Source organism: Haliotis asinina, chromosome 11, assembly GCF_037392515.1.
Source record: "Haliotis asinina isolate JCU_RB_2024 chromosome 11, JCU_Hal_asi_v2, whole genome shotgun sequence".
Lineage (NCBI taxonomy): Eukaryota > Metazoa > Mollusca > Gastropoda > Lepetellida > Haliotidae > Haliotis > Haliotis asinina.
Genome location: NC_090290.1, coordinates 17,295,089 through 17,306,470, shown reverse-complemented (window position 1 = coordinate 17,306,470; position 11,382 = coordinate 17,295,089). Strand labels below are relative to the sequence as shown.

Sequence of the window (11,382 nt, the reverse complement as noted above, 5' to 3'; positions counted from 1 at the left end):
ACGATTTTACCACTAAGGTGCCATTGTAACCTCAGTTACATGGAGGAGGGAATCCTGAAGTGAAGCAGGTTTTAAACGTGAACAAAGTTCTTGAAATTCACTTGTACCGATATCGTGCAAACAACACAGGCGACATAATTAGGACACACTGGGGTTCGAACCCACAATCCCTTGCGTGTTACCGTATCATGCACAACGAAGAGTTACGCCTTAGAGTGAGCGAGTGAGTTTAGGTTAGTTTGACGCTGCACTCAACAATATTCTATCCATATTGATGGGGTCTGTAAACAATCGAGGTTTTTACTGGATCAGACAATCCAGTGATCAAGAGCATGAGCATCGATCTGCGGAATTGGTTCCGATGGCGTACGTCAAACAGGTTTGACGTTTGACAACCCGAACCATTGAGGGGCCCCATACAACAAGCATGGGTCACTGAAGATCAATTCAACCCCGGATTTTCACGGGTCCCCTAGAGACGGGCCATTCTTCAAACACTTCATAAAGGAATAAGTTGGTTGTTTATTTTGATAACAGATGTAACAACCAAAAAACATGATATCCATTTAGCATTTTACAGTCAGCATGGTGTCCCAGGGTGCAGGGGTGACGGGATAGCCTAGCCTATGGGTTAAAGCGTTCGCTTGTCAGGCTGAAGACACCGGTTCGATTATCCACATGGGTACAATATGTGACGCCCATTTCTTGTGACTTCAGCAGTGATATTATTGGAATATTGCTAAAAACGGCGTAAAACCATACTCATTCACCAGTACGGGACAACTCTGAAACGGAATGTTTCATAACGCAGTGCCAATTATACTGTCGTATACACCGCCCCCTCCACCCCCTCCGTAAAAAAACAGCAATAAAAAAAAGAATAACAAACAAAAAAAATTAAATTTTTTAAAAAAAAAAACCCCTCTAAGATAACCGGTGTACAAGAGACAGTTTTGTCTAATGCATACGTCCCGAACTTTCGACCCAGTACATAGTGTGTGTTCTGAAGATCGTCAAACGTGTGACCCCAAGACAGATCCTTATCAGACCAGGACTAGGAGCACCACAAAACAAGCGTGAATGGCGTACAGGACACACTGGTGTCGACACACAATGAATATCCTCGTCATTTCCAGCTTATTGTTTGCTTTTGGGGAGACGGCTTCGCTAAGATCGGGTTAGTACCTTTTAAAATGTTGATTCGTTAAGAAAACTGTGACCTTAACGTGACCTATATACACCGATATAATATGTGTCTAAAAATTACTTTGGTCCAGATTTCATTGAATGTTTATTTTGTCTGATTCAACTCAAAGGCATGACTTTAGCGTTATTGTTAGAATCTTTAAGCAGAATGTTCAAGTTCGGCTTTTAGAGACGAGGCATGTTATCAGTTGAAGAAAAGATCATATTGAACTCTGTCACATGGTTTGAAACATCTGTAGGATTTTGAATGACTTTTTGAATGGATTGTTGTGTGGCTCGTTAATTGTGACGATCATTTCCCCGTTTCCTATTTTTCAGTTCATAATACCGTAGTAAACGTGAAAAACTTTAGTACTATGTGTTTTGAGAAAAATTTCCCCCCTAAATCAGTTCTCTAATCGCAATTGAATTGATGTTTCATTTTATTTCAGATAAAAGAGCCAATGGAGGTATGCGAACTGTTTCATCTAATATTCCTGTTATTTTCCTTATTCTTACATGACTATCACAGTTATACGGACATATATAACCCATGACCATACTACATTGTAGAGTGCCTACCTAGAGTATCCTGCATATGTCAGACCCGTGAAGGTCCCGGGGTAGAACAGGCCGTCAGCAACCCATGCTTGCCATAAAAGGCGACCATGCTTGCCAAGAGAAGGGACAAACGGGATCAAGTGTTCAGGCTCGCTGACTTGGTTGACACATGTCATCGGTTCCCTACTGCGCGGATCGATGCTCATGCTGTTGATCACTGGCTTGTCTGGTCCAGACTCGATTATTTACAGACCGCCGCTATATATCTGGAATATTGCTGACTGCGGCGTAAAGCTAAACTCACTCACTCACTCACTATACGGACAGCTGCGTCTAATTTATTCTATTCAAGTTTGGCCACATACATATCGCAGTAATTTTTAGATGTTTTATGATCTTGCGAATCATCCGAACACCTGATCACCCGATCCCCGTAATACCTGACCATAATTTGTCTCATCTAACGACAAGCATGAGTTACTTACTGTCCCGGGTCGTCACAGTAGCAAACTGAGGATCCATCCTAAACCTGAAGATCAGGTTTAGCATTGGTTTTCAGGAACCACGAGGCTATTGTTAATGGGACTCGCCAAGGCGGCACTCTTCTGAGACCTAAGGTCACCTGAAACATGGGACCGAGGTTATAGGACTCGAATCCTGGTAGGGGCACCTGTTTGTTTGGTCTAGAAAACGAATGCATTCGGTCTCTCTCGCTCAAAACGTTTTGGTCTTTGCAGAGCCAGAAGATCCTCAAAGATGTGCGGAATATTTGGTTCTCAAAAGATGCCTCCATTGTGTCCTCAAAATATGGCTACATACCAATCTGAATACAGTCTTAACGCAACACATCAAAGTATGTGTAGATCCCCTTCCTCACCCAATAACAACAAACAGATCAGCCCAGAAACCAGTCCAAAACATATACAGTCGATTCCGACATTGATTAAGAATAGAGCAAAACTAAATGCACAGTCGTTTTAAGGGCGTTATTTTACTTAGCTGATTAAGAATAAAGAAACACAACTGGGGTCAAGTTCACGAAGCCCGGTGTTCAAAACAAAAGGAACAAAGTCCTGTATATAGAATTTGTTACAACATTGTTCATGAAAGCAGTGCTGCCATAACAAAAACGGTAAAAACCCTTACACATACAGTTAGATACTAGTACTGTTTCTGAAATAAACTGTACAGTGGAAGAGGTTCAGAGAGTAGAATACATGTATAATACGTATCAGGCCGGAAGTCAGCTGGTTCTCTTTGGAGACATCAGATATCGTCTGAATAACCGTCGTCAAACTGACACACACTGGAAATACGTCTGAGAGGCAACTGACGGTATCGGGTGGTCAGGCTTGCTGACATGGTTGACACATGCCATCGTATCCCAGTTGCGCAGATTGATGCTCATAATTTCAATACCTAGGCCTGGATTGGCTTGTCCCGAATCGATTAAATATAGAGCGCGGCGTTACACAACAAACAAACCAATCCTAATACCGATCTTCGCGATGCTGGTGGCTCAGAGAAAAAGTAATAAGTAATGTTTGAGTGAGAAGGGCACAGAGGCAGATCCAGTGAGGTTGGGGTGGGTGAAGTGTTTTCCCTGAGGAGCATTTCCTCCCAAACTTTGGACTTCAGGATACATGTGCAACGCCCTTTCTATCCAACATCCTGGATCCGCCCTTGAGTCAGTAGTATTCGATTCTAGACCAGAGGAAGAGATGGCCGAAACAAGGATTCGAACCCTCGGTCCCATGTATCAAAGTGATGATTTGGTCCAGACTGGATCATCTACAGACCGCTGTCGTTTAGCTAGAATATCACTGAGAGCTGCAACAAAGTACACCAAAACAACCAATCCAAAATGATGCTGGTTTAAGACGACTGCCGTCTTGGAGGGACCCAATGGTTTGATTTTGACACCTGGAATCACAATCTTGTTGAATCTTGGATTGGAACAGACGATTACACGATTCTTCGGGACACGTAACCGCAAGTTATCAGCGGAACAAGGACCAGGCAGCTCAAAACATTATTACAATGAAAGCACCTAAGACCCTTAATCTTGTCTGTAGTTGTCTGATCCGTGTAGATCGGGGTGGGAATTGATCTTAAGGAACCCATACGTTTCGTACGAGGCGACTAACGGGATCGGGTAGTCAGGCTCACTGACTGGATCGACACACGTCATCTTATCCCAATTGCGTAGATTGATGTACATGTTGTTGATCCCTGGAATGTCTGGTCCAGATCCGATTATTTACAGACCGCAACCATATATCTTGAATACGGCGTAAAAGTAAAATCACTCCCTCACTGTACTTTCTGTACAAGAGATGAATCATCAACACATGAGACGTACCTCGAAATAATTTATGGAGCCGAAGGCAATTGGGCTGTCCAACACAAGTATTAAAGTGGAAATATATAAGACGTAGTTTCTATTCATTCGGACCCGTGTAGGCCCGGGGTCGAATAAATCTTCAGCAACCCGTGCTTGCTGGAAAAGGCGACTATCCGTGTCGTAAGAGGCGACTAACGGGACCGGGTGGTCATGCTCGCTGACTTGGTTGACACATGTCATCGATTCCCAATAGCGCAGATCGATGCTCATGTTGTTGGTCACTGGACTGTCTGGTCCAGACTCGATTATTTACAGACCGCCGCCATATGGCAGGAATATTGATGAGTGAGGCGTAAAACTAAACTCATTTACTCAGTTCTAGTCATTCGTAGGACGCTAGGGTAGTCTATTGTGAATAAACCAATCGCTCGTCACACTGAACTACCGGGTTCAATTCCACCCATGGAGACAATGTGTGAAGCCCATATCTGGTGTCAAATGTCGTGATATTGCTGGAATATTGCTAAAAGAGGCGTACATCTAAACCTAACACCTGGACTCCCCAACCTAGACTCTTCTTTCTGTTTAGGGGCGGTGGAGTAGCCTATTAAATGAAGCGTTCGCTTGTCACGCTGAGGGCCCGGGTTCGATTCCTCACATGGGCACAATGTGTGACGTCCACTGTGGTGTCCTACGCCGCGATATTGCTGGAATATTGCAAAAGCGGCGACATAATAAACTCACGCACTTCTGGTCATCATCATATCACCATCACTTCTTCCATTGTTGCTTGTGTTAAACCTTCTTCTCTTGTTCCCCTATGACGACGTGGGATGCTTGTACAATGGCGTCTTCGAGTTTCTGGGCAGCAAGTTCGGCAGCCTCGACGGTTGTAACTCCTGCGTGTGTACCGTGACGGGGATTCAGTGTACCGCCACACCATGTAACGGAGCCGTGACAGGCGCACCAGTCACAAGACCCGTGACCGTACCGGGCACACGTAAATACATTTTAAGGAAATGTTGGACTGAAAACAATCCCAGTTTCGCATATTTTTTCCATCCCCAAATGGCCCTTTATGATATAACCCGTTTCTGGTGGTCCGCCATCAGTTCGCCCAGGCTTGATGTCTTCATACAAGAAGAAAAAAATATAATATATTTTATTTCGGTGTCACGTGCTTACACAAATACATAGCATAATTGGCAAGATAAGACAGTGCAAAATATAGAACATTGCAGGTAAAGGAAACACCCAGTATATGTAGGCCTATGAGACAACCCATTGCGTTTTAAAAAGTTTTTTTTCACATATAACGCTTCCCTTCGGATGTGAGGTCATCCTCACCATCCGTCATCGGTAATCCACCGTAAATTTCTATTGTTCTTGGTGCTAGCGATATGATTGGAGGGTCATTTAGATGTGTATCTTTAAAATTTCGAACTATCAAAACGAGACTGCAGTTACGTTACCTCAATATCTATCAAAACCAAGCCAAGGTGTAATTTACTTAACAATTGAGGCAACCAAAGCGAATAACTTTAAGTTCATTTTCTTTCATTCATGAGGTGTAATTAAACATACATAGAAATAGTTGAACTCCACTTTTAATAAACGCCTCAAACGTAAGGAAAATACATTCATATAATGTTTTGCATAAAGTAACTACCGTTCCCTAAATACCCTTGAAAATAACCATTGTGGTTTCGATATCAAAATTTACTCTTTCAGAGCTCTGAGATCGACTGCTGAGAAAAAATAATTACCTTGAACGATGTTTACTTTTTACTGCTATAGCCTCATTTTTTAAAATGTCAGATTTGAAAAAAGTAGATCACAGTCATAACCTAATAGTTATTTGTGAAGGGCAGCAGGATAGCCCGTTGGATAAAGCGTTCGCTCCTTCCTACTTGTCCAGTAACATATTTTTCTCTCTTCTACAGCAGGTGTGTGCGTGCACCCGGTGTCGTCTCAGTTGTACCAGAACGGCCAAACATACCCGTCTGCTGACGGATGTAACACCTGCACGTGCACTAACGGGAACATTGTGTGCACGCACAGAACGTGCACAGTACAAGGCATAGGTAAAATGGGATTTTGTGAAATTCCAAATATATCTAAGTGGTAGTATAAAATGAGTGGTTACCTGTTACCAAGCGTCTCAAGCGTTCACCCGTTACACCGAGGTCCCATGTTGAACGTCGATGTACATTGTGGCGTCAACTGCTGTGATCTTTGGACTTTTGGACTTTTGTTCAAAGGTCCGTGTTCGATGCCTGAAAGTTTCACCGTTACTTTTAGGGCACATTATCATGCCACATTTCTCAAAAATCAACATTGCATTTCTTTTTTTCATTGATACTAACTATCATCCCAAAAGGAGCTACCATATAATTTATTCGAAGAAAGTAAGTATTGAAGTTTTTATATGACATGAAACAGTTCGAATGAATTAATGCAACTTTGCATTATATCGACTTTCGCGCCCTCTACCGACCGAACGTTAAGTTAAGCAAAACCCTTTGAGTCATGTAAAAGGGGTCACTGGTAAAAGTGACCAGTTCGGCAAAGACCCACAACACCGCGTGCGACAAGTTTCAATGTACAGAGCTTTGGTACATTCCATATATGGAAAGTGATTGGGGTGCCGTTGCCTGTGGGGCTGTGATCTGCAGTATCCTCTTTACTAATACAACCCGCGAATAGCCACTGAAGCGTCAAAATGAAAACAAGCACAAAGACGATTCCCATTTACACCAATGGCTGCAGCGCCTGTGGGAAATTAACGTTTCTATCCTAACCGGCGATGTGAAAAAATACAGTGCTGCTTGTCATTTACCTTTTTTGTCACCCATCTTGTGGGATGTGTAATGTGACTGGAGGTAGTATCGTTGTAGGTGCAATCGCAGGCCCTCGTGTCACTGCGAGGATTAAAGATATTAAAAAAAATAAAAAACTTTGGAGATGCCCCCGACTTGAAGCTCTTCACAGTACAGCGTTTCAGCTTGGGGGTCATCTCAAAATTTAGTTTGAAAAAAAATCTTTAATCCCCGCAATGACACGAGGGCCTGTGGGTGCAGTGGGGTCGCCAAGCGGTCAAAGGGTTTGCTTGTCACGACAAAGGACCGTGTTCGACACCCTACCTGGGTACAATGTATGACGCCCATTTTTGGTTTCCCCAACGATATTGCTGGAATCAACTGAATCATTATTACGGAGTAATCCACACGCGCACATTGCTATATTCGTGAATTCGTGCTGGAATCAGGACGTGTTCCTCAGGTTAAATTCATCTTAAGGACAAAATCGATTTTGTTCAATTAGTTCAAAGTATTTAAGAAAGAGCATCACTGATTCTCATCTTCATCTTTGCGATGCATTCACAATGATTTAAGTGCAGTTTTGCACAAATATAAGCGCCATTTTCTCATCTGCATTTCTAACTTCTGCAGGAGGCACGTGCGTTGACCCAGTGACATCTCAGTTGTACCAGAACGGTCAAACGTACCGGTCATCTGACGCATGCAACACCTGCACGTGCACCAACGGGAATATTGCATGCACGCACAACACGTGCACAGGACAAGGTTCTGGGTTGAATATAGGTAATGAACATCTGTGAATCGGAAACTTTGAAATTTGAAAACTAGCCTGGCGGTTAAAGTGTTCGTTCGTGACACAGAGGGCCCGTGTTCAATTCCTCATATGGGTACAATATGTGTCGCACATTTCTGGTTGTCACTTGCTGTGGTGTTGCTGGAATATTGCTGAACGTGGAGTAAAACTAAACTTAATCACTTGTCCTCTTGACTGACTTCTCTGCATGCGTTCGACATTTCCCTGAATGCTTTCCCCCGACAAAGTCTTCAAAAGGTCTCTGTGATTAGTTGTGGCTTTTCATTATGCCTGGGACGTAACTACAATTGTGACAAAAACACCCGGCTCAAACATGATTGTTGCTGAAAAGGCTGAGTAATTCAAACTGCCAATCCTGTCAAAATATAGACAGACAGGCATTGGTTTCTTTCCGTATCACTTCTGTACAACATGATATTAAACACATATATCGAACGTAGATATTAGCACAAAACTACTTAATTTGAATTATGACACACACAAGTCGTTCCAAAATATTAAAGTTTACCAGCATTTATAAAATGTTGTAAATGCATTAAACTGGTAACAATTTATGGGACGTTCCCTTTTCTGTAATATTTTAATGCAGATGAAATATAAAGTTTTACCAATCCGGCCCACAAGAGCAAATTGCCTGCTACACCCTTGTTATGACAGAAACCTATGAAAGTCGAGCTACATTTCCTTTGGGAATGTCGCCTCGTGTGCCTTTACCTGAAACCTATGACTGATTTTCTCTGCTAATATTTGTAGAGTTCTCAGCACCATCACAGAACATTGCAATTGGCATTCCTTAAATTGGTAAAGTATGACTTGCACTGACTTGGGCTTCACTGACACGCGGGTGAGTGAGTGAGTGAGTTTACGTTTCTTTTAGCAATAATCACACACAGTACCCATGTGGGGATTCGAACCCGTGTCTTCGACGTGCGAACACTTAAACAACTAGGCTACCCCACCGCCCCTACTCGCGTCATGTACATGCAATGGGATAAAGCTCAACCCGGCCATTGAAGTGTTAAAATGAAACTGGCACTTGAAAAATGTTTTTCTGACACTGTTTGAAGTTTCTAAACTGTCACACACTCACTGGAATCGATTTTCAGGAGTTAACCTCCATCCCGGCGGAAACTCGCACACCGGAAGTACTTGCTATGACAACACTCAACACCTGTTTCACAACGATGGCGACTCATACACATCGCTGGATGGCTGTAACACTTGCACGTGCAGCACGGGTATTCTGTCTTGCACGAACCGTCAGTGCAACACGGGCACAGGTGGGTACAGCATGAACTTGTTTGAATGAGAAATCATTGTCGACGTTTGTATAAGAGTCTTTTGGTCACATGAATAGAATCCCTCGCGATATTTAAAAACAATATCAAGTCGAAAATGGTATTTGGAAAACATAACTATTGCTGCAAAGTGCTTTGCTTGATTTTTATAAGGATGAGTCTGTTTAATCACCGAGATTGGTAATATTCACCTGCAACTAAACAAGTAAGGGTAAGGACTTTTCATATTGTATGACTAGATGGTGATTTTTATATAGAAGCACGTACAGTACAAAGTAATTAAGGTCAATGACCCCTCTCCCTCCCATAATTGTAAGGATGTTTTACATATTATTATGTACAAAATTGTATACTGATGATACTACTAGGTAAACACATATAAGATGATCCACGACCTGACAAATGACCCCTATTTGCATACTTGGGAACGCCCCACAGAACGATCCACTTGAAACAAGAGGGAGACAGGTTGTCTGATAAATATCGAGAAGTTAATTTTCCCCGTGCGTTTCACGCATTAATTGTTATAGCTCACTCGATTTTGGGCACAGGGGCTTGTAACGCTGAAAACTGCCATCAAGGTATATATTGTGCCGAATGGGGGTATTACTACTATATAAAGTCTTTTTATATAGTAGTAATAATATAAAGTCCTTTATATAGTATTTACACCCTATTCGGGACAATAGATACCTTGATGTCAGTTTTCAGCGTTACAAGCCCCTGTGGATTTGGGAACAGGTATCCCAACGAATTGAATCAACACAAAATACTGAGCAAATTTATTTAGGACCACCGATCCATTTCACGAAGCAAATGACATTTTCCTGTTTTTTTAAACAAAATTGTTGTGTGTGTGTTTTTTACGACATATAAACTTTGTACAAATTGACGGACTGCACACCGGTCGAAATCATCAAGTTTGTAAGTGCAAGTTTTGGGTTTGCGCAACTTGGTGGGACTGATAAATGTAGGTCCACTCGCACTCCTACCACTTTCTTCCTTAATGCGCTTTAAAGTTGCCGTTGAGAGTCCAGTAGCAAGGCTACATTTTAAAAGAGAATCTGCTTTGGTTGCACAAGTTTTATCCATATACATGATAACATTGTATGCTATCTCCCTTGCCTGAAAATGAACTATTTGCCCATGTTTTCCTAACTTGGACATTTTTTTTACTACAACTGAAATCTGTTTAACAGTATTGAGACAGTATTATTAAAACAGTAGCGAGACAGGTGTTAATCAGTAGCGGTGTTGATTTCATGTCACGGTTAGCATGTATTGCACGTGCATAATCGTCAAACTACATGTAGGGCCAAGTGTACTCGCCCAAGTCGTTGTACCGCCTCTCTTGTCACAAATGCGTTTAGTGCGCAGGATCATCTAATATGTGTCTAGCAGCACTACTTCTACTACTACTACTACTACTACTACTACTACTACTACGACTACGACTACTACTACTGACCCGGGTTAGAACTGATCTTCAGCTAAGCCAGGCTAACGGGAACGGGTGGTCAGGGTCGCACACTTGCTTAACACGTCATCGTATCCCAATCGTAGATCAGTGCTGATACTGTTGATCACTGGGTTGTCTGCCCCGCGCAGCTAGAATATTGTTCAGTGCGGCGTTGAACAACCAACAAATGCTGTATATGAAGAGAATGTAGTGCATCAGAAGTGATGGAGAGTTTTGGACCGGGGCGGCAAGCCTTTTCTGGTCAAGACTCGATTATTAACATACCGACGCCATATGACTGGAGCATTGTTGAGTACGGCGTAAAGGTACACTCAATCGCTCACTCACTATGACGTATACGCCATGCCCAGATTTATGCCGGTCGTATGTACGTGATCTGGACTAAACCGTCCAGTGATGATACAGACTCCCGCAACGGGTACAACTAACTTAATGTTATTATCACTCCTTCCAGGGAGCGCATGCTATGATATCGCCACCAACAAGTACTACACCAACGGGCAGGTGGTCAGGGCATCTGATGGGTGCAACACCTGCACGTGCAGCAACAGCCAATTCCAGTGCACGCATTTGTTGTGCTCGCCTATCGGTTGATCAATGCTTCCAAACTCGGACAATGTCGGAATATAAAACTGTCAATACGTGTTGTTTTATTCTTATTTTTATAATACGGAGCAGTTCTATAACTGCCCCTTCAAGTCAGGGTATCACAGTTTGAAAGCGATTTATAACGCGCACGTATGTTTTGTCAGATATACGGCCATAGTTTGTTGCTGAAACAATAGGCACAATAACATTGGATTTTTCATTGCTGAGTGCGGCGTAAAAATAAACTCGCACACTCAGTCAGTTCCCATATTGTGTTATTGGCTTTCAGC

At 42.5% G+C, this 11,382-nt stretch overlaps 1 pseudogene; it reads left to right on the top strand.

The window, feature by feature from the left end:
- The first annotated feature begins 960 nt into the window (after positions 1–960).
- On the top strand, positions 961–11,098 carry LOC137255315 (kielin/chordin-like protein; annotated as a pseudogene).
- The last annotated feature ends 284 nt before the right edge of the window (positions 11,099–11,382 follow it).